Below are 25,642 nucleotides of genomic sequence, written 5' to 3' on the forward strand. Positions count from 1 at the left end.
TACTTTTTTTGTTCATTTTTGAGAATGTCTAGTGTTTTCACGCAATGCAATGAAAATACTCTTAAATGTTGATAATGTATTTAGTGATCAAAATAATCTTTTAATTTGCATTAAACGAGTTTGTTGAGGTGATGTAAAGGCCATTCTTGGTGGGTGGAAAAAAAGCACTAGAAGAATACAAACAGAGAGGTTGGTAACATGATGAGCACTGACGCTGGAAACTTGAGCTTAGAATTACTAGGGTTTTGGCTGGTTTGGTTCCGGTTGCAGCATGCAACAGGGAAAAACAGATGTGACTTCTTTTTGGTCCCTAGAAATTGTCAGCTGTAAAGAGTGAAGGAGGTGGGGGGAATGAAGTCTTCCTCAAACCTGTTTTTTTATGGAAGGCCACAGCGTATGGCTCCTTATTAGATTGCTTTGCTGGTCCATTAGGAGCCCTACCACTCCTTGAAATATTATATTGCTACAGTTTGGTCCATGCAGGGACAGGGTCCTGGTGATGGCCAGCCAACCTCTGAGGGTAACGTGGAGCCCACCTCTGTAGCACAGGGAAGTGTGCGGAGGCCCACCTGATCCTGTGTATTGCATACAAGTACTCGGGGATAAGCGTCAACATTTTTTGATCAAGGGGAGCTGAAAGTACGTGTCTTAGTATGCTGAGAGAGCATTTAACAAATGCAGCGTAAGATGAGGTGCAGGATGCTGAGTTTGTCTCTGTGGCTAAGTAAAGCTGTAAACTTGCATGCCAGCAGTGGTGAATTCAGTGCTCTCAATATCCATTGAAGTGGCCTTGCTACTTAAAGCATAGGTATTACTCTTCTGCAGATGGATGCTTACAGATAATATTACAGCCTGATCACTACTGAAGGAAGAGAGCTAGAGCTCACAGCCTAGGAAACAGTAGCAACTCTATTCAGTTTCTCTGTTTCTGTGGAAGTTGGGTTTTATTTCCAACTATATTTGTAGAGCAGGAACTGAAATCCAATCCAGCTTTCTAATATATATGTATTCCTATTGGCAGCTGGATTTGAAGCTTTGCTTGGTTATTTAGCTTTGAGAGGCTGGCAAAAGCTGTCCGAAATACTCTTCTATAATAATGAGGTAACTGACCGTAACGTAGCATGTCAGGAAGGCTTCTTGGGCAGCTGCATCCTACAAGCAGCTAGAGGCATAGGAGAGGCAGTGGAAAACATGCAGCTCCAAACCAGCCAGAAAGAGGGGACAGACAGATCTACCATCCCCAGCTGCTGCTGCAGGCTGCAGTACATTACCATGAACAGAAAAGATGCAGCTTGACTGTATTGAATGTCAAATGAGCCTGTCAAAAAGGGAGAAAACCATTTGATAAGCTGTATTCTGAGTTCTGGCTAGTGCAGCGATGGCAGTTACATTTGAGGTTAGAATAGAGGAATTCTTCTAATAAAAAGATGAAGTGCTGAAGGCTACAAGCCTCTGTAGGCTGGATACCTGTCCTCTCCCTGTTGCAGGTTAGTTGTGCTGCAGAATGTCAAACATCATGGTATTCCCATGGCAGCCTCACTAATCCAGCTGCCGCAGTTAAGAGAGACCGTAGCTCGGTCACATGCAGGGATTACTGAAGTTACTAGCTAGAGTCTTGCCATTGATAATTTGCACAGTCAGGTTCTCATCCCTGAAGTTCTGTGAGCAGAAAATTCCTTCTGTTACTCTTGGAGAAATATGTGAAGTATCCACGTAATCTCCTCAGCCTCTCTGTTCCCACAAGTCACGGGGTGCTTTGACAGGCATGGTTGTCCTTTCCTGGGTATTCTGCAATATCATATTCATTATAAGAAGGCTGAAGTCATCTTGTATAGTTTCAAAGTTAACTTTAACACCTCCTTGGAAGTTATCTCAAACTGTGAGATTTGTGGCTTTTTATATTTAGCTCAAATTGCCTGCTATAATTGGCATTTAGACTAGTTATAGAAGGATAGCTGGCTCCCCATGAAATGCGCTTGTATTTCATGTAACTTAAAAACATGCATCTGTCGTCTTGTCATCTCAAAATCTGCTTTGCAGGGTAAGATTTATTGGCATAACTCTTCAATTTACTTCCTTTACTTCCTTACTTGAGTAAAAATGAGATCAGGCTGTCCCTGCATCTTCTTACTTGGCTACATGTTTGTCTTGACACACCACCTCACCCCCCCGCCCCCCCCCCCATGGTGCTCAGCTTGGCTTCTAACTTTAGTTTCACATAAACAACCAGCAGTGAAACCTGGAGGTATTGGTTTTCATTGAAGCTCTGCTGAAAGAGACACACACAGCTGTGCTGCAGAGTACACCCTTACGCTGTGCTGTGGTGGCGTGTTGACTTGATGTAGTCTTTTCTCCAACATACCATATTTTCTAATTATAGAAGAAAGCAATGTAATTACATAGTTGCTTGACTTTGACTTTTTAAGAAAAATTAAAATATCTGTATGGTTGTGATATTTTATATTGGTAGTCGTTCTCAATGCTTTGTTAGGGCCTTTGGATGGTATGGAAAGAAAAATTAAGTTGAATTGCTTCAAGATACTCTGAATAGTGTGAAAACAAAATACAGTGAAAGTTAGATGTATCTGTTGTCCACCCCCCCCCAAATGTTTTTTATTACCTTGCAGTACAGTTGCACTATCTTAAGGTTAGTTGTAGTCTTTCCAAAATTACAAAAATAGATACATCTAGAATGATGGCTCCCAAATGATGTGCAGGGACATGCAGAAGATCCAGCAGGCTGTTAGATATGCTTTGAAATATGAAGTAATTATAGCTGTCTCTCTGAAGTGTTGCATTCAGTTTATAAGCACACTCATGGAAGTATATTGGCAAATGCATGTAGGTATATCATGGAACAGTTAATGGATGGAGGAGAATGCTGGGAAGAAGTACTGCTCAGGAGAGTTAAGATACATGGGTGTCAGGTACTTATCTGGTATGAATCTTATTTGATGCTTTGTTTCATAGTGACATGAACTCATGTTATTTCCTCTTAGTATAACTTTGAGCTCTTATCTTCATGCAAATGTTTGCATGTTTGTGGTAACTAGAAAAGTTGCAGTATAATGATCATATTAGTGACATGTATGATACTCTTGCTTGTTCCTTATTATGGTGGTTACTATAAATATCTTGCTGTACATGAAACAGAATTAACACCATCTTTTTTTAAAAAAGTTAAATCTCCCTCATTTGATGATTACGGACTGTATTAGAAAACACGATGCTATGGGTTTCTAATATTCATGTAATTCTTCCTTTGGAAGAGTGATCTGGCTTAGTTACACTCTGTTCACATGATCTTTGTTCAGCTGTAGCACAGAAATAATTGTTAGTGCATACCAAAACATATAGGAGGTGCAGCAAGGTTTCTGAATTTGATTTGCTACAGCTGCTCTGCAGTGGTTAATATGTCCGGATGTTTACCAGCTGCCGAAGTGTGCGTATAGGGACATACGCACACGCACCCCAGTTTAACTTGGTATTGTAGCCTAGGGCTTAGTGCCTGTCTTGTGGTTTGAACCCGAGGATCTGCTTTTTCCAAAAGAAAGGTATACATGAAATGATGGAAGAAAAATGTGAAGCAGAGGACTTGTTACAGTTGTTGTTCTGCACTGTGAATAGAACATGTTTAGTAATGGCCTTTCAAAATTATAATCAGTATTTTTCACAAATGATAATATAATTAAAAACTAAGTAATCCATTCCAGTATTTTTGACTTCCCACCACCCAACTGATAAGTTTAAAAATAAAGTAGCTGCTGCACAAGGAGCTGCACGTTGTGGAGCACGGAGTACAGTTAGTTTCCCAAACTGGAAAGGGGCCAAATCCACAGAAGGTGAAGAGAGGCTGGTGGGGCCTCTCTGCTGTAACTTAATCCAAAGAACAGATAAATTCTTTTCAAAGTCAAAGCAAGTAATGAGTTCCCTCCTGGTATACCAGTGTTATACCAATTTAAAAATGGCTGCTGTTTTCATGTCGTCTTTACAGCCTGTAAGATGGAGGGGCTTGAATTTTTTTTTTTTAATGTATGTAGTCACTAGATTTAACTTTTTCTATTTTATTTTATGTTGGCATATATGGGTACTAACTAACACTTTATTTCATCTTCACAGAAACAATCGCCACCAACTGCAGAGAATGGTTTAAAACTATAGGAAGGTCAAATACTGCTTGTTAACATAGTTTGATTTTAGTATTGTGTATGCCAGGGCCTCTTTTAAGCTTTTTCTGTGATAAAGGTTAAAATCATGTAAAGTAAAAGTCAAGTTATTTTCTCACAAGAGACCTGAGCCTCTTTAGAAGCTATCTTTTTATTAAGTTAGAGTAAAAACGATAGAGAGTAATTAAAATCAACAAAACTAACTAGAAACATTATTTGCAACTCAATTAGTTGCTAGCAGCAGCTTGTTTTGTAGGGTGGTAGCTGAGATACCATTTTGCAACTACAGGTAATTTTGGAATACATGGGAAAGAAAATCATCAATTCTTGTTGACTTCAGGTAGGTTTGCAAACAGTGAATTGGTATTATTTATGAAATGTCTGAAATCTCAGCTGCAAGTTCTGTGTGGATTTATTTATGAGAGTCTGCAGATGTACAGAAGATTGTATCTGTGGGTTTGTAACCACGTCTGTTTTCCCCTTTTGAGGAAACCTAGCTTCTTGTCTAACCTACCTTGTTGTGGATACTGCTGTAGTGCAGGTTACGGAATTGTATTTGTGACAGATGAAGGCGAAAGGTAGGCTAGCTCAAAGTACTTAATATATTTGGAAGCACTGTTGATCACACAAAGACTGTCCCTCAACTGTTAAGTGACTTTAGTATTTGTTTTATCTCTCAAAAGGTTAGACTGTAAGCTGCTTCAGGACAAGAGTCATGAGAGCTTTGAAAGCTTCCAGATCATCATCTGTTTCGGGTGCATTATTTTCTAATGATTGATAAATCTGTGCACATAATCTTTACCCTCTAGTTGGTACTGACATGGAAGATGACACGTACTGTAGACATTTGAAGGAAATGCTGAAATAAATCATGCTTTATGCTAACCTATATGAACGAAGAAAGAGTGCTTGGATATGTTGTGTGTGTATATGTATATACTTACATGTATCAGTCTGAGTGTGTGTGTACAGAAAGAGGGGAAGAGAGATAAAAACTGTTCTGTGGCAAATGAAGGCAAAAAGTGGGCTAGCTCAAGTCAAACCACACATGTATAAATGATTGCAATATCAAGGTTGCTTGGGTGGTGGTACGGGTAATCTGTGCAGTAGAGTGAAGCATGCCTTTTTCTGCCTGTCACCTGACAGCACTAACCTTTCTAGTTGCTGTACCCTTTGAAAAGTGCCCTACCTACCCAGACTGCAGACTGAAGTTTAATTTGCATAATATTGCAGGAAATGCAATGTTTTAAAACTTCTGTGGTTTTGTCCTTTATTCAGGCACAACGTGTTTTATTTGTATGGAGAATATTTTAAAGAGTGGATGCTTTAGAAATATAAACAATTGGAAAAGTAAAATGCAGCTGTTTTCTATTACTACTTAATATTATGCTCATCTGTGGCCTCTAAGTAACAGGTACTTGTTTACATATTACAGAATATGGATAATAATTTTATAAACATTGTTTGTAGTTGCATATTAGTTTCCTAAATAAAAGAAAAGCAATATTGGCTTATAGAAATACTTGCACTAAGGCAGTCATTGAAGTCAAAAGAAGCAGCTGGTATACAAAGATGAGAGCGGGAGGAGTTTGTGCTTTATGGACTGCCCTTCCCATAGCTCAGGTACTGTGTCTATGCTCAAATTTGTTTCTACTAATGGCTTTTTGCTTACTAAATTTAGGGTTTGTTGTAAATGAAGATTGCAGCATTGTTTTCCTGTAACTGAGTCTGATTTGTAAACCCTTAAGTAAAGGGGGTTCTTTAAACCTTTTAAAGCAAAATGTCAGTAGATATCTATGTTGTTCCCTGGTTTAACGACTGCATCTAAATTGCAACTGTGGGATGTTTCCAAAACCCTGTTCTCCTTTCTTCCGTTAATTTTGTGATCTCACTTTCAGTGAAGCATGGCTTTGTTAGTGAAGTGGCTTAATATTTTCTGGGTTTTATATACATCGTATTACTGAAGTGGCCAGTTCAACATTTAAAATATACAGCTTTGAAATCTTACACATGTCTAAATATATTATTACTTTTTGTTGTCATAAGATTGCTCTGACTGAAACAACAGTGCAGAAAAAATTGGTTGTTTACTCCTCTCTTGAATGTTTAAGCTGAGAATAATATACCAGCAGCAAGGAGGCATCTGAGCACAGAAAAGGAAGTAAGAGTCTGGAAGCATGTGTGGACGTATTCTTAAGCCCATAGGGAAGACATTTGACAAGTAAAAATAGTAGCAAAAGAAGCAGTTTTGTGGTTTTTTTTTTAATAAAAAGATGTGTTTACAGTTATGCAATGATTGTGCTAGCAAAAATCCGATTGTCTAAGATGAGCTAGCTTTAAAATAACCATTATGTTGTGCCCTATAAGGAAGTTCAGGGCGTTTTATCCAAGTTGCTTATTCTTCTGAAAATGGATATTACAAGAAGATTTTCACTTAAGTCATGTGAATGTCTGTATTGTCTATATTTTGGATGGTAAAATAGAAGAACATCTAATTTGCTCATTTTTTGACAACTTTCAGTGCTTAAGGCTGGAATTTCTCATGGTTGTTACCAGTCCCCTCCAGCTGAAATTCATTGGAAAGCTTTATCTAAAAGAATTTAACCATCCTCAATAAGGTGAGAACAGTATTCCTTTTTCATCCCTTCCAACCAATATGTTAGACAGCTCTGATGTTTTGCAGATTTTGAAGTGACCTTGACGTTTGGAAGGAAGTAATCACTACATTTCAGGTGTTGTAATTGTTTGAAAGCCATGCTTTGTTATGTCAATAAGTAACTGAAAAATGCCAAGTTGCATTTACAGTAGAACTTGTTATACCTTTCAGTTATTATTTCTAAAAGCTGTGTCTCCCACTGTGTGTGCTTCCACAGACCTTGATGCATCTTTTCCTATCAACTAGGGCTTTCAGCTAGAAGAGAATCACAGACAAAAAGGAAAGTTTGAAGGGTTGTTTTACCTTGCTGAAATACCAGGACTCGTGAGTTATAGAAAGTGTTTGTATTTCATCATATTGTCTCTGTAGAACAAGATGCCTACAGACACTGCAGAAACTCTGACATTTCATTGTCGTGATTCTTAATTAAAATTAAAAATTGCATTGAGCATTATGCATAGTTGGTAATGAGCAATGAAGTTAAGTTTGAAAAGTTTAAAGTAATGTTTTTAAAGAGAGATGAATATGCAATTATTGAGACTGGAGAAAATGTAATAAAAACCAATCATTACCAATAGAGGATGTATTTATCTGTAGAAAATAAGTGTTCTTTGTTTTTCCCTTCTCCTTCCAAGATGATTCTTATTTCTAAGAGTCCTTGGAATTTGAACTGGGAATCATAAGTTGTGTTTGACAATATGGAGGTTTTGGGTTGGGTGTTTGTTTGGTTTTGTTTTTTTACTGAGACAGGGAGCTGTCCTGGTTTTGGAGGTTTTGGGGTTTTCCAGCAATGCAGTTGAACTTTTTTTTTCATGCTACTATAGCCTACTTTAGCTCCTTTTTGCATATATGCAAACTCATAGGCAGTGGTGTTGTACTCTTACATTTTGTACAATGCATGTGATAAGTAGAAAACTCATGTTGCAGAAAAGTGTGATAAGCACTATACCTTCTGATAAAGTTCTAAACTGCAATATACATATATTTTCAATATGACAACATAGTTGCAAAGTTGTTTTCTTTTGTTCCTTATGTGATGTAAAGTGATGAAATGTACCTTCAAAAAACCTTCTTAATAATATGAAAAATCTGCTGTTATTGGAAAACAGATGGACAAAATAATGTAGACTGAGATCTCTTTGGTTGCCATGCTGTGTGTGGTGTGTTGGGTTTTTTTTCCCAAAAGGCCATGAAAATGGAAGTTTTATAACAAAAATACTAGCTTTATCTTAATTAAAGCCTTCATTTAAGAGAACTGGACCTAAAATCATACTTAGAGTATTTTTTGGATCTGGCATGAAGATACAGATGGAAAGCAGAAGTCAAGATACTTTCTGCCATTCTTCATATGTTGTTCTTACTGTAGCAAGGACACTCAAGAGTCCCTACCACTGGAGCTGCAGGGAGTTTCCAAACAGATAGAAGAACTTAAAAAACAAATGCGATATCCTGTTGGATAAGGATGCAGGGAGAATTTCATATAGATAGCTTCCGAAAGCAGAAAAGGTTTTAAAAGGGACTGCACTGTAAAACTTCCTTACTGTGGAGCATTGGCTTTGGAAGTAACTTAGTATTAGGTGTCATCAATTGCATAGCTGCTTGGTTGCAGTCTTATTGTGGTTTGGATTACCTTTATAACAAAGATCAGAGTGACAACAACTTTCTTGAAAATTGCAGTGTGGCTTGTCACAACTGGTGATTTTATTTATTTATTTACTTATTTTATTATTTCCCTCTGCTTTTCAAGCTGCCTTCTCCCATCTCAGGAATATGTTGATCTGCACTTGCTCCTTTAAGTATAATGCAGACTTCTGGTTTTTAAGTTATAAGGCTAAATGGAGCATCACCCTCCTTGTTTGACCTTCTACATGTGATACACAATCCATTAAATCTCATGTAATATTTAAGAATTTAATGCATTCTTTGCATAACATAACAGTAATAGTACTAACAAAACACTGCTGCAAGCAAAACTGCTTACACAGACGATCTGTGAGCAGTGGAACTAATGAAGCCCTGTTTCCTATAGATTTGTCTTAGAAATATTAACTGGCCCTTTTGTGCCTGCAGTACACCCTCTGCCCCTTTTCCTCTGCAGTATCTGCCAGACAGTGCTGGGTCTGTTGAGGAGAAGGGAGTGGGGTCTAATGGTGGGTGCTGACCAGCCTGCTGTCTGCGGCACACACGGGTTAAAACTGTGCCTCAGAAAAGGAATCCTTTACTCAGCCATAGATTTTTACAAAACATACAGCAGTGTGGTGGGTTGACCCTGGCTGGAGGCCAGTGCCCACCAAAGCCACTCTATCACTCCTTCTCTTCTCAGCTGGACAGGGGAGAGAAAATATAACAAAGGGCTTGTGGGTCGAGGTAAGGACAGGAGAGATCACTCACCAATTACCATCATGGGCAAAACAGACTCAACTTGGGGAAAATTAACTCAATTTATTACCAATCAACCAGAGTAAGGTAATGAGAAATAAAACCAAATCTCAGAACATCTTCCCTCCACCCCTCCCTTCTTCCTGGCACAGCTTCACTCCTGGATTCTCAACCCCCCGCCAGCGGTGCAGGGGGATGGGGAATGAGGTTAACGGTCAGTTCATCACACGTTGTCTCTGCCACTTCATCTTCCTCAGGGGCAGGACTCATCACACTCTTCCCCTGCTCCAACATGGGTTCTTCCCATGGGCTGCAGTTCTTCACAAACTGCTCCAGCGTGGGTCCCTCCCACAGCGTGCAGTCCTTCAGGAGCACGCTGCTCCAGTGTGGGTCCCCCACGGGGTCACAAGTCCTGCCAGAAAACCTGCTCCAGCGTGGGCTCCTCTCTCCACAGGGCCACGGGTCCTGCCAGGAGCCTGCTCCAGCGCGGGCTTCCCACGGGGTCACAGCCTCCTTCGGGCATCCCCCTGCTCCGGCGTGGGGTCCTCCCCGGGCTGCAGGTGGAGATCTGCTCCACCGTGGACCTCCCTGGGCTGCAGGGGGACAGCCTGCCTCACCAGGGTCTTCCCACGGGCTGCAGGGGAATCTCTGCTCCAGCGCCTGGAGCATCTCCTCCCCCTCCTTCTTCACTGACCTGGGGGTCTGCAGGGCTGTTTCTCTCACATGTTCTCACTCCTCTCTCTGGCTGCAGTTTCTGTGCCTGCTGCAAATTTTTTTTTTCCCCTTCTTAAATCTGTTATCCCAGAAGCGCACACTACCACCGTCGCTGATAGGCTCGGCCTTGGCCAGCGGTGGGTCTGTCTTGGAGCCAGCTGGCATTCGCTCTGTCAGACATAGGGGAAGCTTCCAGCAGCTTCTCACAGAAGCCACCCCTGTAACCTGCCCTGCTACCAAAACCTTGCCACACAAACCCAATACAAGTAGCTTAGTGTATCTGAAACTTTACGTCTTTGCAAAGTTAAACTGAATTTTACATCCTGTTTAGAAGGTCTGCTCTCTATTCTACCAATTACATCAGCTCCATTTCTTCAGGAAACCAGACCAAAGAAACCAGTGCAAGCTAAGGTTTCTTGATTATGGCACAACGTATTTTGTCGTCTTGGTGACTGTGTTACTTGTGCTGTCCATACCCTCCTTTCCTCTCCTGTCACTTCATTGTCTTTGGGTTTTGTGCTGACTGTATTTCTGCTTTGCAGCAGATGAATGTCTTTGCCCCTTAACTGGCTTATGTTTAGCTGCAACTTGGGCAATCCACTGAGCAGTTGCTCTGAAGGAAAAGAAAATATTTATGTGCCTAGGATAGTTATTTTCAGGGTATTTTAGTCAATGGCTTTTTTGTGGCATGGCTGAACTGTAACAGACTTCAGTAGTGGGATACATAGTTGTTAGAAGACTTGGTGGTGAAAAGAGGCACAAGGTAATGTCTGACGGTAATTTGCCTTGAGGACCTTTACTTCTGTATGCCAAAGTTTGTCCTTTTTCCTAATTGTGCTTCCTTCTCTTTCTAGCGCATTTTAGTTTTTGAAGTGCTAAATGCCAAAAGTATGCCTAGTTTTGGACATCAAGGAAACTATGGTCCATCATCAACACTAATTTAAACAGTACTGTAGTCAGTAAGACTAGCAGTTTCAATAACTACTTGTCAGATACTATTTTGTGAAACCATTTCTAAAACCATTGTTGATGCTTAACTAGTATAATATTAAACTTCGTGTTTCAGGAAGAGACCTTGTTCTGTGTGTGTTTTGAGTAACTTTTTGAATGAAGTTGATATTAAAGGATGATTAATTTATTTGGGGGAGAGGTTTAAATGTAGCATCAATTACTTCTGTAATCACTGAGACTATCAGCAGTCCAAGATAGTTAAAGAATTCCTCTCCTGGTTGAGAAAACTGGGTGGCCAATGGTACAAGTTCATGTCGTAGGTTATGAGAACATGGAGAACTTTTCATTTTATGAGATTATATAGTGCGGTCATACAGTGTAAGAAGGTTGAATTTTTACATATTTTGCCAAGGTTAATGTTTTGTGGATGTTTTCAATCATTGATTAACCCAGACATCTTAATGAGATGTGACATCATATACAGATCCTTTGGTGTGCATGCTAAGCCTTTAATCTGTAGTGCTATATGCTTTTAATTTTCAATTGACTTATACTAATGGCTTTTAAAGAGTTATCCTTAATACTAGGTTCGACAACTGATGGAAGATTTATGTGTCATGATAATACAGTATCTATCATCTAGTGAGATTCTTACTGATGCTGTTGTGAACAACTTTCATTAAATGGGAAAAATTTCTACTTGGCATGTTTTTTTAAAAGAATTTAAGTATTACTGAATTAAAATGTCTGACTGCAAATTCTGAGATGAGAAAAACTTTCACCTATTTTGACTTTTGCTTGTGTAATTATACAGTTTCATAATGCTAGATTGTTGTTAAAATTATATCGGATAATTAACGTGACTGTTGATTTGTTTCCCATTTGAAATCACGGCAACTGAACAAGTGAAGGTTAGTCCATTTAAGCTGTTAGTAACTTTAAAATATAATATTGGCTGTCATTCAGGCTTTTAGGATTTCACTGAATGAAACTCTAAAGAAACAGCAGTAAAAGACTTGGTTTGTCTGATTGGTCTTTATAATTTGGATTTAATTCACAGCTGTATCCACGTAGTGCTCCCCCCTCCTGGAGAGCCTGCCAGGTGCTGCTTCCTCTGTCCATATACTTAAAACTTGAGATAGCTCCATTGTTTTGAATCAGTATTATGTTTCCTTTGTGCTCTTTCATCACCCTATATTTACTATTTTCTTGTCACTATGGTTTCTGGAAATAAATTGGATTACAATTATTTTGAAAACCTAATCTATATACAGACAAATATTTTGGTGTTTAAATGGTACAATGAATAGTTTAGCCATGAACCATCTCGGAGCTCATTAAAGTGCTCAGCATTGTTTTTGAAGTTAATCCCATCACAGTCCAGAGTATCTTGATTGCTAAATCAGTGGGAGTAGAATGGTAGAGCTCTTGCTCTACCAGTAAAGGCTTATTTTCTTATGTTGGAATTTTGTGTCTTTTTCCAGCTAAAAAATCTATTTGCATGTAGAGTTCACTTGATTTTATAAATCTGTTTTGATGTGGAATAATGCTTGGCAATATATACAGTCACAAAATTCTCACATGTTATTTATTTTCTTAAGCATTGATACTTTTGCCCCCACCCTCATGCATATGCATTCTCACAGTTTAAGACCATGTAGTAAGAAATTAATATTACCCACAGATAACATATTCTTCTTCAGTTTGTAGGCAGTGTTCAGGGAATGAAGCATTTTTTCAGTTCTTTTTGTTCTCATCAACCTATGGTTGGCCTAATATTTTACTGATAGCACCTTGTCCAGACGCTGCCCTGCATCTGTCATCATGTGGGCGCTGTCCAGACACTTATCACCCTGCTGTCTGGCCCTGGGCACAGTCTGAACTCTTCTGTCAGGTAGCAGTTCTCATCTCACAGTCAAGACACTGAGATGCGGGAAGATTAAGGCTCAAACCTAATTCCCTAGATGTTATAGTGATTGTGTTTGAGACATCATGACTTCCTCCTCCTCACAAGAAAATTTTGTGTAGAAAATAGATGGGACATATGTTTTACTTGTTTTGCGTGAGACCAAGACAAAGTAACTTGAGTAATAGCAAATCAAACCAAGAAGCAGAGTTAGATTTCAGGTCTTTCTGCATCCAGTTGTGTGCTTGTCCACGTGCCTCTAGGTTGTATATACCCCAACCACAGCACTTCATTGTTGAAGAGCTTTTGAGCATGGCTGATGCTTTGGATTTCAGTTGTCAGCTTAAGTGTCAAACGATTTTGAACATCAGATTTGAAGTGCTGGGAAGAGGAAAATGCCATACGACTCCAGCTAAAGTTTTGCAATTTATGGCAGAGAGGTCAGGTCAAATGAGTGCCAATTACTAGAAACTAGAAATAAATTGTGAATGTATGTGGATGTACATGAAAATACATTCTTACTGAAACAAATTTATGTCAGATGTTGTAGACTTGTAAGATTTGTTATTGTCTTGGTCTACAAAGGAGAAAACAATGGGTCGAAGCAGTTAATGTCACTCATTTGATGTCAGACTGATGATGGTATCTTGGTGAAAAGCTAAGTCTGTGGTTAAATAATTGTTTTCTAGTCCAGCTTCAAGTTGTAACAAAATTTACTGTTGCTTTTTGCCTTTTACCAAAGGCCTTCTCCTTTTACTTTATTAAAGCACTACCTTGGCACTGGTGAGGCCGCGCCTCGAGTCCTGTGTTCAGTTTTGGGCCCCTCACTACAGGAAAGACATGGAGGTGCTGGAGTGTGTCCAGAGAAGGGCAACCCAGTTGGTGAGGGGCCTGGAGCGCAAGTCTTAGGAGGAGCGGCTGAGGGGAGACCTTATCACTCTCTACAACTACCTGAAAGGGGGTTGTAGTGAGGTGGGTGCTGGTCTCTTCTGTCAGGTGGCTGCAGATAGGACGAGAGGCAATGGCCTCAAGTTGAGCCAGGGGAGATTTAAGTTGGATATTAGGAAAAATTTCTTTACTTAAAGGGTTTGTCAGACATCGGAATAGGCTGCCCAGGGAAGTGGTTGAGTCACCATCCCTGGAGGTATTCAAAAAGTGTGTAGACAAGGTACTCCAGAATGTGGTTTAGTGGGCATGGTTGACGGTTGGACTCAATGATCTTGAAGGTCTTTTCCAGCCTAAGTGATTCTATGATTCTAATTTGTTTTCAACTGTTATTTCTGCTGTATGGTACAGTTTTTGTATTAAGGCATAGCAAACAGTGTCAAAATAATGAATGCTTTGCTTCTACCTTGGCTTTCCAAACTACTTCTTACAATTTTGTCAACTTTATGACATTTCATTTCTTCTTATCCCTTCCTCTGTTTTCTTGGCGTGTTTTTCAGAATGTGTTTTCCAGCACCTCCTTATTATCCTTTTTTGATACTTAATGCGCTGTTGTTGGGAATTAAGGAAGTGTTTTATCCAAAAGTACTGCAGAACTTCCTTCCCATGCTGCCGCCAGAAGTGCTGCAGACTAGCTACTTAATTTGCACTGGGAAAATTTCAAAGGAAGGTCAGCTAGCCAGGTTATGCCCCTGCAGGGCTTCTGTATGTCTTCCTTTTAAATGCCATTTTTCTTACGTCTGTTCTACTTTTTTCCCCTTACCTTGTCCATTGGGAGGAAAATGGCTCCAGCGAAGCCGAATGGTGTGAATCCTTGCTTTAAGGTGGAACTCTCACAATTTAGCATGTATCACGAGAATACTTTCAAGGTAGTTGAGACTATTTACGTATGTTAAAAAACCATGTCAAAGAAAAGTAAATCTGGCAGAAAATAAGCATTGTAAAGTTGGGTCTGGAAAGCACAGGAGAAAGTGGCAACGTTTGGCTGCAGGAATGGGGAACCAGACCACAAAGCCAGAAAGGCATGTGAACTACAAACTTACAGAAGGATAATGAAAATGAAAATTCAGCAGCTTAGATCTATTCTGATTATGTGGTAGCTACACTGGGTGTTATGTGTTGCTGAGCTCCACTGCTGATGTAATTTAGTTGATATAATATGAGCACAGCTTCAGTGCACTCAAGTTTGGTCAAATTTAATTGTGTACGTTTAAATTGTTAACAAGCTAAGGGTGTGTGAGTGCATCTAAAGGCACACAGGTCATCTGCTTCCCCATAGGGAGAGCAGTTGTAATGATTCCCAGCATTGGTGAGTTTTATTGAATTCCAAACTACCATAAATGTAATTTAAAAAAAAAAAAAATTGTGCTAAGAAAACTCCTTTAAGAAACAAATTGCGTAATGAAGTTGTGTTTCTGGATTCCCTATGTGTTTGATAAAGATAAATACTGAGCAGTGTTTCCCTCTTTCAAGGATACAGCCATACAAAGTACACTTCACTGTTGCTTTATTGAACTGAGTGTGGGTTATTGGGTCGTCAGGGGAAGCGTGAATGCCCCAAATTCTTCAGGGTTAGACTCTGAAAATGCAGTGAACTGAACAGTACAAATTCCAAAATAATTAATGACCCGGGTTGTTGAATTTGCAAGTTTCTTTGGATCTTAAAATCAGAAGCAATGTTGTCCTGTGAAGGCTGAAGCTATTAACTAGATGATACACATTTAGGTTTTGATATCCCTTCTCATTATTGCAGTCTCGGGGATGGGAGAAGACCCTGAGCCAGCAGTGGGTTTATCTGAGGGATATCAAACACAAACAATGCTGCCAAGAGTATTAGAGAAGCATTATGAGAAGATTTGGGATGAACTTGGAGTATTGATCTCATGAGATCCTGCATTCCCGGGCTTCATAATAACATCATTATTTTCAGTCCTGAAAACAAAGGAATTTCTTTTCCTGTAAGCTGGACCTAACCTGTAGGTGATTACTCAGCTGGACTACTAGTAAAGGAAGGGGAAAGATGCACACTGTCAGTCCTTACAAAATTGGAAGAAACAAACATGAGAATCCCAGTTATAATGTAGCACTTTTTAATGAGAGATACTCTTCCCATATTTTCCATTTAATAAAAAACAAACAAAAATCTTTGGGCTGCATCTTGGGTTTTTATAACTTGCAGCTGTTGGACAGTTGTTTTGCTTTATCGCTTAGTTGTACCAATGCAAGAAAATTGTAGAATTTCTTTACAAAACAGACTATTGAATTTAAGCTCTTTCTTTCTAGGCTTAGTCATATCTTGTTTCTTGTAGTCTTCAAGAAAAACAAGAACTCAGTAACTTTTTTTTCCAAAATTGAAAGATGAAATATTTAATCAGAAATCCAGTACTTGGGTCAAGTACCCCCTAACTGCTGCTGATTTTGTGTAATAGAGCAGGAGATCCCCTAAATATATTTCTACATACAAACTTGGTGAATTCCTTTTTCGAGTATCTTTTTTTTATACCAGTGCAGAGAGCTGGCTTGTTTCTTCCTCTTTACAGGTGGAAACTGGAAATGGGCAAATCTGACCTCCAGCAGTGTCACTCTCCTATGCTAGATGCTTGGGGCAGACAGTCCTTGGCTTCCTGTCTGTAGCAGCAGCCTTTCTTGCTGACCTCAGTGATGGGTTTAGTTTTGTCTTGAGAGAGTTTAAATCAGGTTGACATACTGTGAAGTTGAAAACAAACATACGAATTCTTTGCTGGGTAGCAGCTCATCCGAAGAATGCATGTGGTTTAGTTTGTGTTTTCTCACTGTACTTACACCCCAGGAAATGAGTTCTTAAATGTAAGAACCTGATTCTGCTCATCATCTTATTTTAAAAGTCTCTTAGTTTTTTGTTTTTTTTTCTCACCACCTCTTTCTGGGGAAAAGAGGAAGATCTTCCTCTGTGGTGAGGATGACATTTTTCAGTGCTATACATGAAACGAGTGAATTCTGTCTGAACTCATAGCAGAAAGACTGTACCATCTATTACTGGTCCTTACGTTCCCCCATCAGAGAACGATTACCTGTACGAACAAGAAAAAGGGGATGAAAACATCAAATCCAGTTACTCGCCCTGATAGGAAAGGACTTGGTGAAACCGAATCCTCAGTAATTCCCCACTTACGACTGAAATAGGCATTTTGGGGTACAGTGAAGAAAAGCTTATCTAGGCTTATTAAATGTAGATTATAGCCTGTCAAGTTAAATAGCAACGTTGTAATTACTTTGTTTAGTTCTATATTGAACTGCTTTTGTTAGTACTTAGGCTGCAATTAACATACTAGAGCAACCATTGTTTCTTCTTGCATTCCTTTACTCTTTCAACGGTCCATGTGAGGTGGGGGAAACTACACCGTATTTTTATCTCTTTGAAAAGAAGCTATTTGAGCCAGTTTAAATTTTGGTGGATGTTTTTAATTTATCTGAATGGGGTACTTCCCATATCTGTGCACACGTTAGTAATGCCAAGATGTAAACAGACACTACTTAGGATCATCAGTACAGTGAACACAAAAACATGTGGATAAATTCAGCTTTTAAGTAGGTGTGCACCATTTCATTATAATCAGGTGATGACTCATGCAAATGTCACCAAGACAAGAGCTGTAAAAGAGTTTTTCAGGACTACTTAATGTGTTTACGTTGTGTCACATTTCTAGAGACCTTTGGTTATACCTGCCCAGACAAAGGGTGCCCAGGCTGCATGCAGACCTCGACGTGTGAAATTCTGCACAAGTCTGCTGTGTGTTTTCATAATGGCTATCTTTTTATTTTGAGCTTTTGATCCTGAGCTTTCTTTTCTTTTTTCTTTTTTTTTTTTTAACTAGGTAGATGTATTCATTATGCTGTAAATCACTGTCTAATCTACCCAGAATAGGATACTCTATGTGATTAATCCTAAAGTAAATAACAAGTGCATTTACTTTTAAAACCTTTTATTTATAACTAATAACTTTGGCAGGGAGTCTTCAACCAGTCCTTGTTGCTTATTGTTTCAGTTGAGATGCTGGTGGGATAGGTACAGATTTAGAGAATACATTTGGTTTAGCAAGGTTGATGGCAGAGTTGGGAAATGATCCCCCTTCTGTAGGTCTGGAAAAATCTGCATTTTCTTCAGTCAGGAGTCATCTTCTCATTGACGTGGCTCTATTAGCTGTAGAGTTGTTTCCTAAACAAATGTCCAGCTAACACTGGAAAGGTGTCACAGTATACTAAGCAGATCTGATGTTTGGGGGCTGCATTTTGCCCTGGCGTATTAATCAGTGACAAAGTAGTTGCATTTATTTGCTGAAATGATCATGGAGCTTAAACAGCAACTCTGCATAATTTTATTTGTTTTGAAATGAAATGACCTTTTGGAAGGGCATTTCTGTTGGCATATTAGGGGCAAGACAAATTATTGGCCCTTAATAGCAAATAAAAGCTTAAAATGGCTACTGGAAAGTCTTTTGCTTGAAGATCACTTGAGTTTTCACTTCTCATTTCTTTTAATATATTTGTTCCTCCTTGGTTACGTTTCAAAGAGAATGGGTTGTAAGGAAGGAGTAAGGATTACACTTTAAATGTATTTTAACAACACATCTATTTTAAATATGAAAATTCTGTTAACTTCAGGAAAGATATATTATTAAATTGTCTAGACAATCTGCTCTTAGGGAGTTCAAATTTTAAGTACTCTTTGCCTTCTCCAGCTCCCCGATAATGGAAATAAAATGAAGTATCAACTTATTTTTAGTTACTGGATTTAAGAATGGGACTTCAGTTGTAATAGGAACTACAGCTAACTGTGTTGTATCCAGCCTGGACTAAAAGATTTGAGAAGAAAGCATTGCCAGCTGGAACGTGTGTGAGTGTTATCTGCGTGTGTGTTGTAACAGATGTTGAGCAGAGACTACTTGTCAAGGGTACCTTGTAGTAACTTTTAAAGATACTTGTTTGTTTCAGTACATTTTTCTTGCATCACTAATTTTTTCCATAAATTCAACCACAAGCTGCATTATTGGGGACTCCAGCTGAAACTTGTGGTGAGTAGGAAATAGATTAAACACAGGTTTTCCCTTTTCTCTGGTTGCCAACAGTGATGTCAGTAGTTTTAATGATCCTTACCTCAGCTCGCTGCTGTCGTAGCACTCTCTATTAAAATGCTTGTCTTCTGCACTGTTTTTATATGTTGTTAAGGAAATGCTGATGGCTGTTGATAAGAAACAATGAGGTATCCAGCCGATGACTTCAATTCTGAATAAGGTACTTCTGTCTTGAAACATACTGCTAAAATGGAGGATGGGGCTTTGGGCTGTAAGTTATGCACAAACTAGAATTCCCTGGATCCAAGGCCTTATGGGTTGACTATTTCCAGTGACCTTGGAGGAGCAGTTTTGCCCTCAGAATGGCTGTTTTCTAGGCATCTTTGTGCATTCAGACAGAACAGGCAACACTGTCCTGTAATAGTAGCACGGGTTGTCATTCTCAGTTACACAATTTTTGTTTTGTGGAAGGAGATTTGTCAGAGGAGTTGGGGATATGAAAACAAATGATTGCAATCAATAATTTCAGTCTGTATTAAAGAGTCTAATTTTTTTTTCCTTCACAAGATCAGAAGAAAACAAAAGCTACTGATATTTTATCAAAGGTTGACAGTCAGATTTCCATGTTGTACTGCTGAAGATCCTGGAGGTGTAATTACAAGCTTGAAACTGCTCCATGCCCCAGTGTCCTGTCATACCCGCAGCTGAATTTTGTATGAAATGCAGCCTGTACCAGTTTGTGTCCTACATGATTCTGGCTCTTAATCCTAAATCTCAAACTCTTGGATATTTCAGCCTGCCTTTTACACATGTGCAGGACTTGAATATGGGTTTCCTCAGTATTATTTTCTTAGTGAATTCCTCTAGGAAGTGTTTTGTTTTTCAAATAGACTTGTTACTCTCTTTCTTCCTTTGGTCTTCTGACTTCTGAATCCAGGAATGAATGCCTGCTAGTATCGTTTGCGATGACTTCTTGGCCATATTGATTGAATTGGATTGGGCAGGCCATTTTGTTCAATATATGATGTATTCGAGTTTAGATGGCCTGAATACTAGTGAAGAGGTATAATACTTGGCCCTGATACTGCAAATTATTATTTATGTACTTAAAATCTCTTAGCAGAATAAGGTCTAGTGACATAGAAAAGCTGTTACTTGCTTTCCTTCTGCTTGCCCTGTCTGTGCAGGGCAGGTCGGGCTGTGGGGCCCTGCTGATGGGCACCCAACTGTTCCTCTGGCCCTGCTGCACAGGAGCTGGGTGTGAAACACCTGCCTCAGATATGCAGCACGCAGATCACACACACTTTGCTCCTCCGTTTAAATGAAGCCATTTCTCCTTTGTTGCTCGTCTTTATTAATAAAGTGTGGCATTACTGGCTAATTTTAGGTCCAACATAGTTGAAGGGCTGCAAAGCTATGTGAAGCTGTATATAGATATTTGGGTAGGAACATTCCAGTAGATCGTAATGCGAGTGCAGAAGAAAGTTGAAAGTAAATAAGAGATCTGTGAGATAATTCTCCAGGGAGTTTTCACAGCATACCACACATCATTTGCAGGGATAGGCTTTCCTTTCACTTGAAGGACCACACAAAGTAAATTCTGTTTCTTGGGCAATTAAAGAATATAGGACAGGAGGTCTTTTCAGTTTTTTTTACTTCAGCGTGTCTATGGGAAGCCTTTATTTGTACTGAGGAAAATGCACTGTTTACCTATCTTTTCAGGAGCGTAGTTAATATCGAATATAGAAATAGACACACTTTTATGTAAAATCTGAGTCTTGCTTCATCAGATTTTGGGTGAAACTCCTGAAATGTAAATGATGGCAGCCCTCTAACCCCAGTTAAAACAAAAATAGTATTCATTTCACTGGTGCGTTCTTCAGTCCCCAGTGGGCACGGCTGCATGTGACTGTAGTGTGAAGAGAGGAGGACGGGACTGCGGTCAGCGGTGGCTCGAGGATCGCATGCCTGTGCGGGCAGCGGGGCTGACACCGGCGGCTGGCGGGAGGCAGGCGCTGTGCGTGCGTGCAGCCGGCCGTTGCGGCAGGGCCTTGGGTGCAGCGGGGAGGCACCCCACGGTGTCCTGGCGGGCGGCCTCAACCCTGCGTCCTCCAGTGGGAACGCCACTCCCCGCAGGGGGCTGAAGCGTCTGCCGCAGGGTTGCCGGCAGAGCACAAGGCAGATCGGCACCCAGAGCGCCCTACTGCGTGCTACATTGCCTGTGACCGGAGCCCTCGCACTGGTGACCTGCCTCTGTGAAATCAGCTGAAAAGCAGAGTTGAGAGGACTTGTTGACAGACGCAGTTGCACTGTGTGCCAGATCAGGGAGCCTGGAGCCAAGAGATGAGGAGGACTGGTGGCGGCACAGGGTCAAAAGCAGCTTCTGACATTCATTCCCCAGTAAACCTGTGCTGTGCGTTATTAGGGTTGCAGGACCTTGTTGTGCACCCAGTACTCTCTCAGAGAGAGAAGCAGAATGTAGATTAAATTTATGGACTTTAGCAGGATTTGCTGGATACAATTTTTTTGGTAACTTGTAGGTCAATAGAGAATGGTAACGCTGCACCCCTAGTGCTCTGTTCTTTGGTCATCCTTCTCATGCAAGCCGTAGCATTTGCAGGTGGGCAGGAAGCCCTACAAGGAGGCCCGATATCTAATGAATCTTTCTTGTAATGGGTAAAAACACCACCAGCAGGCTAATGGTTTGAGCTTTTCTCTCGTCACAGGAGCTTGTCAGAGTTAATCAGTATGGACATTTAAATTGTTTCTGCTTAGGTGAATCTTTTGCAAGTTTTAAATGTATTTCTGACTGCTTTGACTTTTATTGCCAACATCTGTTTTAAATGCTTTTGGGATTCAGATGCTTGAGTACAGTTCAACTGTGTATGCCATAATTTTTCAAGGTGCTAACATTTTCTGTTTGTATGATAACTCTTTTAAAGAAGGAAAAAAAAAAAGGAGGGGGAGGGAAATAATCACAGAAAAGCTTTTAAAAGTGCCCATGATGCTAATTTTCTTTCTCTTTCAATTTCAGAATGATGACCTATACAACCTCAGCAAATCCTTCTTTTAACTCATGGGTATCAAGACTATAAATGTTTCATGCTATCACAACTAGGACCTCACCTCCTCTTCCTCCTCCTCTTCCTCTGTAAATGGGTACGATGCATCCAGTTCAGTTTGTTTACTTTACACAAACCTCAGGAGTTAGTTGACTGAGCTGCACATCCTGTGTTGTGCCAAGCAGAAGCACTGTGACACCTGGACAATTAGTCTCTCTTACTTCATCCTCTACCATAAGGACTTAGCTGGCCACGATGAACTGATGTGCCCACCACTATGTCATGGTGAGAATGGGTATTTTACTAGCACATTTACACAACTTCATTTGCTGCTGAAAACCTGTATGACAAATCATCATTGTAAATTATTACATACAAAACTTAATGTTGGTTGAAGAGTATTAAATATTTAACATAGGTTTTGATTTATACATGTACTTTTTTAATTAAAATGTAACTTTTCCTACAGCACATCTTTTTTGATGTGGAACTGAGGTATACTATATTCTGTTGTAAACAGAGTGGGAAACCTGCTTAAAACAAGGCTTCTAAGAATAGAGTAGGGTACTATTCTTGTTTTAAGATTGTAATTCAGAAAATAATATAATATGAGTCATTGGTCCCTGGGCCTTGATTGTACAGTCATATTTACTGATACTATCAGTTGTAAGATAACCCTGATGTTGAGTTGAGTTCTTTCCAAAAGAAAAATAATTTTGTACTCCTTGTAAAATAATAGTCTGTATTAACTACAATGAAGACAAACATTACTGTACATGGTATTTACAAGTGTCAACTTGAATTCATCAATTGCACAGGAACTGACAAAAAATCAGAAAAAAGAAATCAAAGTCTTCCATTGTATATATTGTAAAGAAAAAAAAAACCAACCAACAGAAAACCACAAAACAAATTGAAAACAAAAAAAAAGGGTGAACTTTTCAAATTGACTCTTTCCCTGGAATGAAAATGTGGGTGTTTGTAAATTCTGGAAATCTCTTTCTATATGTAATAAACTAGATACTGTTTTATCTGCTGTAGTGTTTTTTGGGGTTTTTTGTTTTCTTGGTAAGCTGTCTCAAATATCTCAAATTGTCCCACCAGGTTTCTTTGATGTTTCCATTGTGTGTAATTGAGAATGGCTGTGGATCACCATAGCTTAAGAATAAAGTCAAGTGTAATTAGGTGTAGTAGGGAGTATGCTTCCTTGAATTATTTCACTAAAGCTCTTGTTTCAGTTTTCTGGAGAATCTTCAGGATACAGCCCTCTTTCCACTGAAGTCGGTGGAAGAGTTTACAGCAAGTGAAATCACTGGAAGCCATAGCAAGACTTCAGTATAAAATTTAAAAAGAACAGCCTGGGTGATTGTCCGGAAATCAGTGCAAGAGGAAGGATGAGGAAGAATTCTTCTGTGAGTCTCCTGTGCTCCACTCTGGTTCTGTGCAGATGGAAATTCTTTTGTGCATAGCATTTGCAGAGCCTTAATTCTTTTTGGGACTGAGATCATGGATTTCCATATAAAACATTGTTGAAGGGAAAATTGAACTTGAAGCCATGTCAGGTCTGTGTTGGTCCCTCCTCCTGCTTCTGCGAAGCAGCTCCACGGACCTGTGCACATTCAACAGGATTCTTATTATCAGCAAAAGGCAAGCACTCAGCACCAGCTCTCCCTGCAGGAAGGCTGTCAAACTCTCAAAGAAGGGGTTTCTTTCCCCTGAGATGTTTATGATGTCTGGGGTTAGGCAGTGGTTAATGCAATGTTCTCCTCTGACTGCAGTATAGATGAAGGGGCCATTGCACAGCTATTTTTCACCTCTTCTTTTGCTGGAGGCTTACCATTCCCTTAGATCTGCTGTTATTACTGCACATATATAACCACTTTGACCCTGTCAAGTCAAAATACTCACTTAAGAAAGGACTTGCAGCTTACGAATACTTAAATCATTCCAGATCACTGGGAACAATTGCATGAGTGGTGATGCTGGCAGTTTTGAGGATGTTGTTGCATGGTGAGGTGGCAGCCTGGCAATGGCCTGCAAATTCCCAGGGTGCTGCCTTTGGAAATCTTGGCCTTTGCTGACAGAGCAGTCTCCTCTGAAAGAGGCCGATACCAATCAGTAAAAAGACATGAGGCTTTGCTGCTTTTTTCATGTAGGAAGAGGTAGGTCAATCTGCAGTAGCTTGCCTATTACTTTTGGTAAGCATTGGTGTATATTTTTCCAAAGAACCATTAATAGCTAAGGCGGCAGCACTTGCTTTAAAAAGAAAGCCACATGCATCAGACCAGTATTTCAATTTGCAAGTTACCCATTTTCATTTTATCTTAAGATCCTTCTTTTTTTTTCTTTTTTTTTTTTTTAAATGGGCTCTAGTTGCAATGAAAACTTGCATATGTTCTGAGGTAAAAACATAAGAACAACTCACCCCCAACCCCTTTGCTTGCAGCCTTCTCCAGCTTAATGAATTAACATAAATGTTCACTGTGTTGATTTGGTTCCTAAATATTAGCCCATGTTGATGTTAAAGTGCCTTGGATAGAACAGTATTTTATGGCTGTTGTGCTTTGTATTGTTTCAGATAATTTGCATGCTCTACCAATTACTGAAATAATAGGTTTGTAGGTACTGGAAGCTACTGTTAAGTTCTAAAAGGCACTAGTGGGTACATTTAATCCTTGTAGAAGTGTTTCACAGTGATACATCTATGGGCAAATTTTGTTCATAAAATATGAATTTTAAAAAATCGTAGGAATTGGCAGTGGGAGGGGGAGGATAGTGCTGATCTGATGGGATTCCATTCTTGTTAATAGTAACGTATGGCCAGAGAAACAGCTTGTTAATGATGTTAGCATGCTTTTTTTTGTTGTTGTTGTTATTTTTTCCTAGTAAAATTAAACATGCCTCTTTAGCGAATGTTTTGAAAAGGCTTTTGAAGCAGAATGCATTCATAACCAAACCTGGAACTCTTGATTCTTTTCTTGCATAGGTTTTTATTCTTATAAATTCTTCTAAATAGGCCATTATGAACCAAACCCTTTAAAATTAAAGCATAAATGCCTCAAAAATATGGTACTATACTATCTCATCCTTTCATGAATTCTTTTGTTCTGTCTGCCCCAGAACAGATTATAATTTCTTTAAGTTTGAAAATGAGCAAATGGGATCAGTCCTATATCAGCTAGGAAAACTCAGATGCTCAGGAATTTATTTTGCTTTGAATTTTTTTCAAGTGGAAGTTTCTGGTTATTATTTGAGTTCCTTTCTGGCTCCATTACTGGGACAGCTTCAGTTTTCAAAAACCCTACTGAATGGATTTATTGGTGCTGTTGGTTGAAAATGAGTGGGGTTGAAAAAACCATTTGAAGCAGTCTCCAGGAGCACAAGCAACACTTACACACTTGGGTTTTTGCAAGGATTGCTGTGTTCAAGCTGAATTTGATGCTGAGTTGACATGTATGTTGTGGAACTCTGAATAAATTTTTGTCCTTCTAGTCTTTGATATTAACCTCTTTAATTAGTATTTAAAATGTCATATGTCTCCTGTAGTGTTCATTAATTTTTTTACAGCAAAAGTACAAATTCAGACAGCAAAAAAGAAACTCAGGCCACGTTTATAAGCATATTCTAGTGCTGTAGCCTTACTTTCAGCATATTTAAGAACTAAGCATCCGTGTCCATCTTGCTACCAGCTGACTTTTAGCTGATGCTATTATTCATGCTCTCTACTACACTCAAGGGGTGTGTAATGAGTAGTATGTGCTTAAATGGGTCCTATCAACTTAGCGTGTGCAGTATTTCAGTTACATAGCTCT

General features: G+C 39.4%; 1 protein-coding gene across 1 annotated transcript in view; it reads left to right on the forward strand.

The window, feature by feature from the left end:
- Positions 1–22,866, forward strand: part of IRS1 (insulin receptor substrate 1) — a 57,066-nt gene extending 34,200 nt beyond the window's left edge. Inside the window, exon 2 of the mRNA XM_075031839.1 lies at positions 21,803–22,866. The gene's annotated coding sequence lies outside the window, so the exon portion shown is untranslated. The remainder of the gene's footprint in view (positions 1–21,802) is intronic.
- Positions 22,867–25,642: the final 2,776 nt, after the last annotated feature.

This window comes from Buteo buteo, chromosome 7 (assembly GCF_964188355.1).
Source record: "Buteo buteo chromosome 7, bButBut1.hap1.1, whole genome shotgun sequence".
Classification (NCBI taxonomy): Eukaryota; Metazoa; Chordata; class Aves; order Accipitriformes; family Accipitridae; genus Buteo; species Buteo buteo.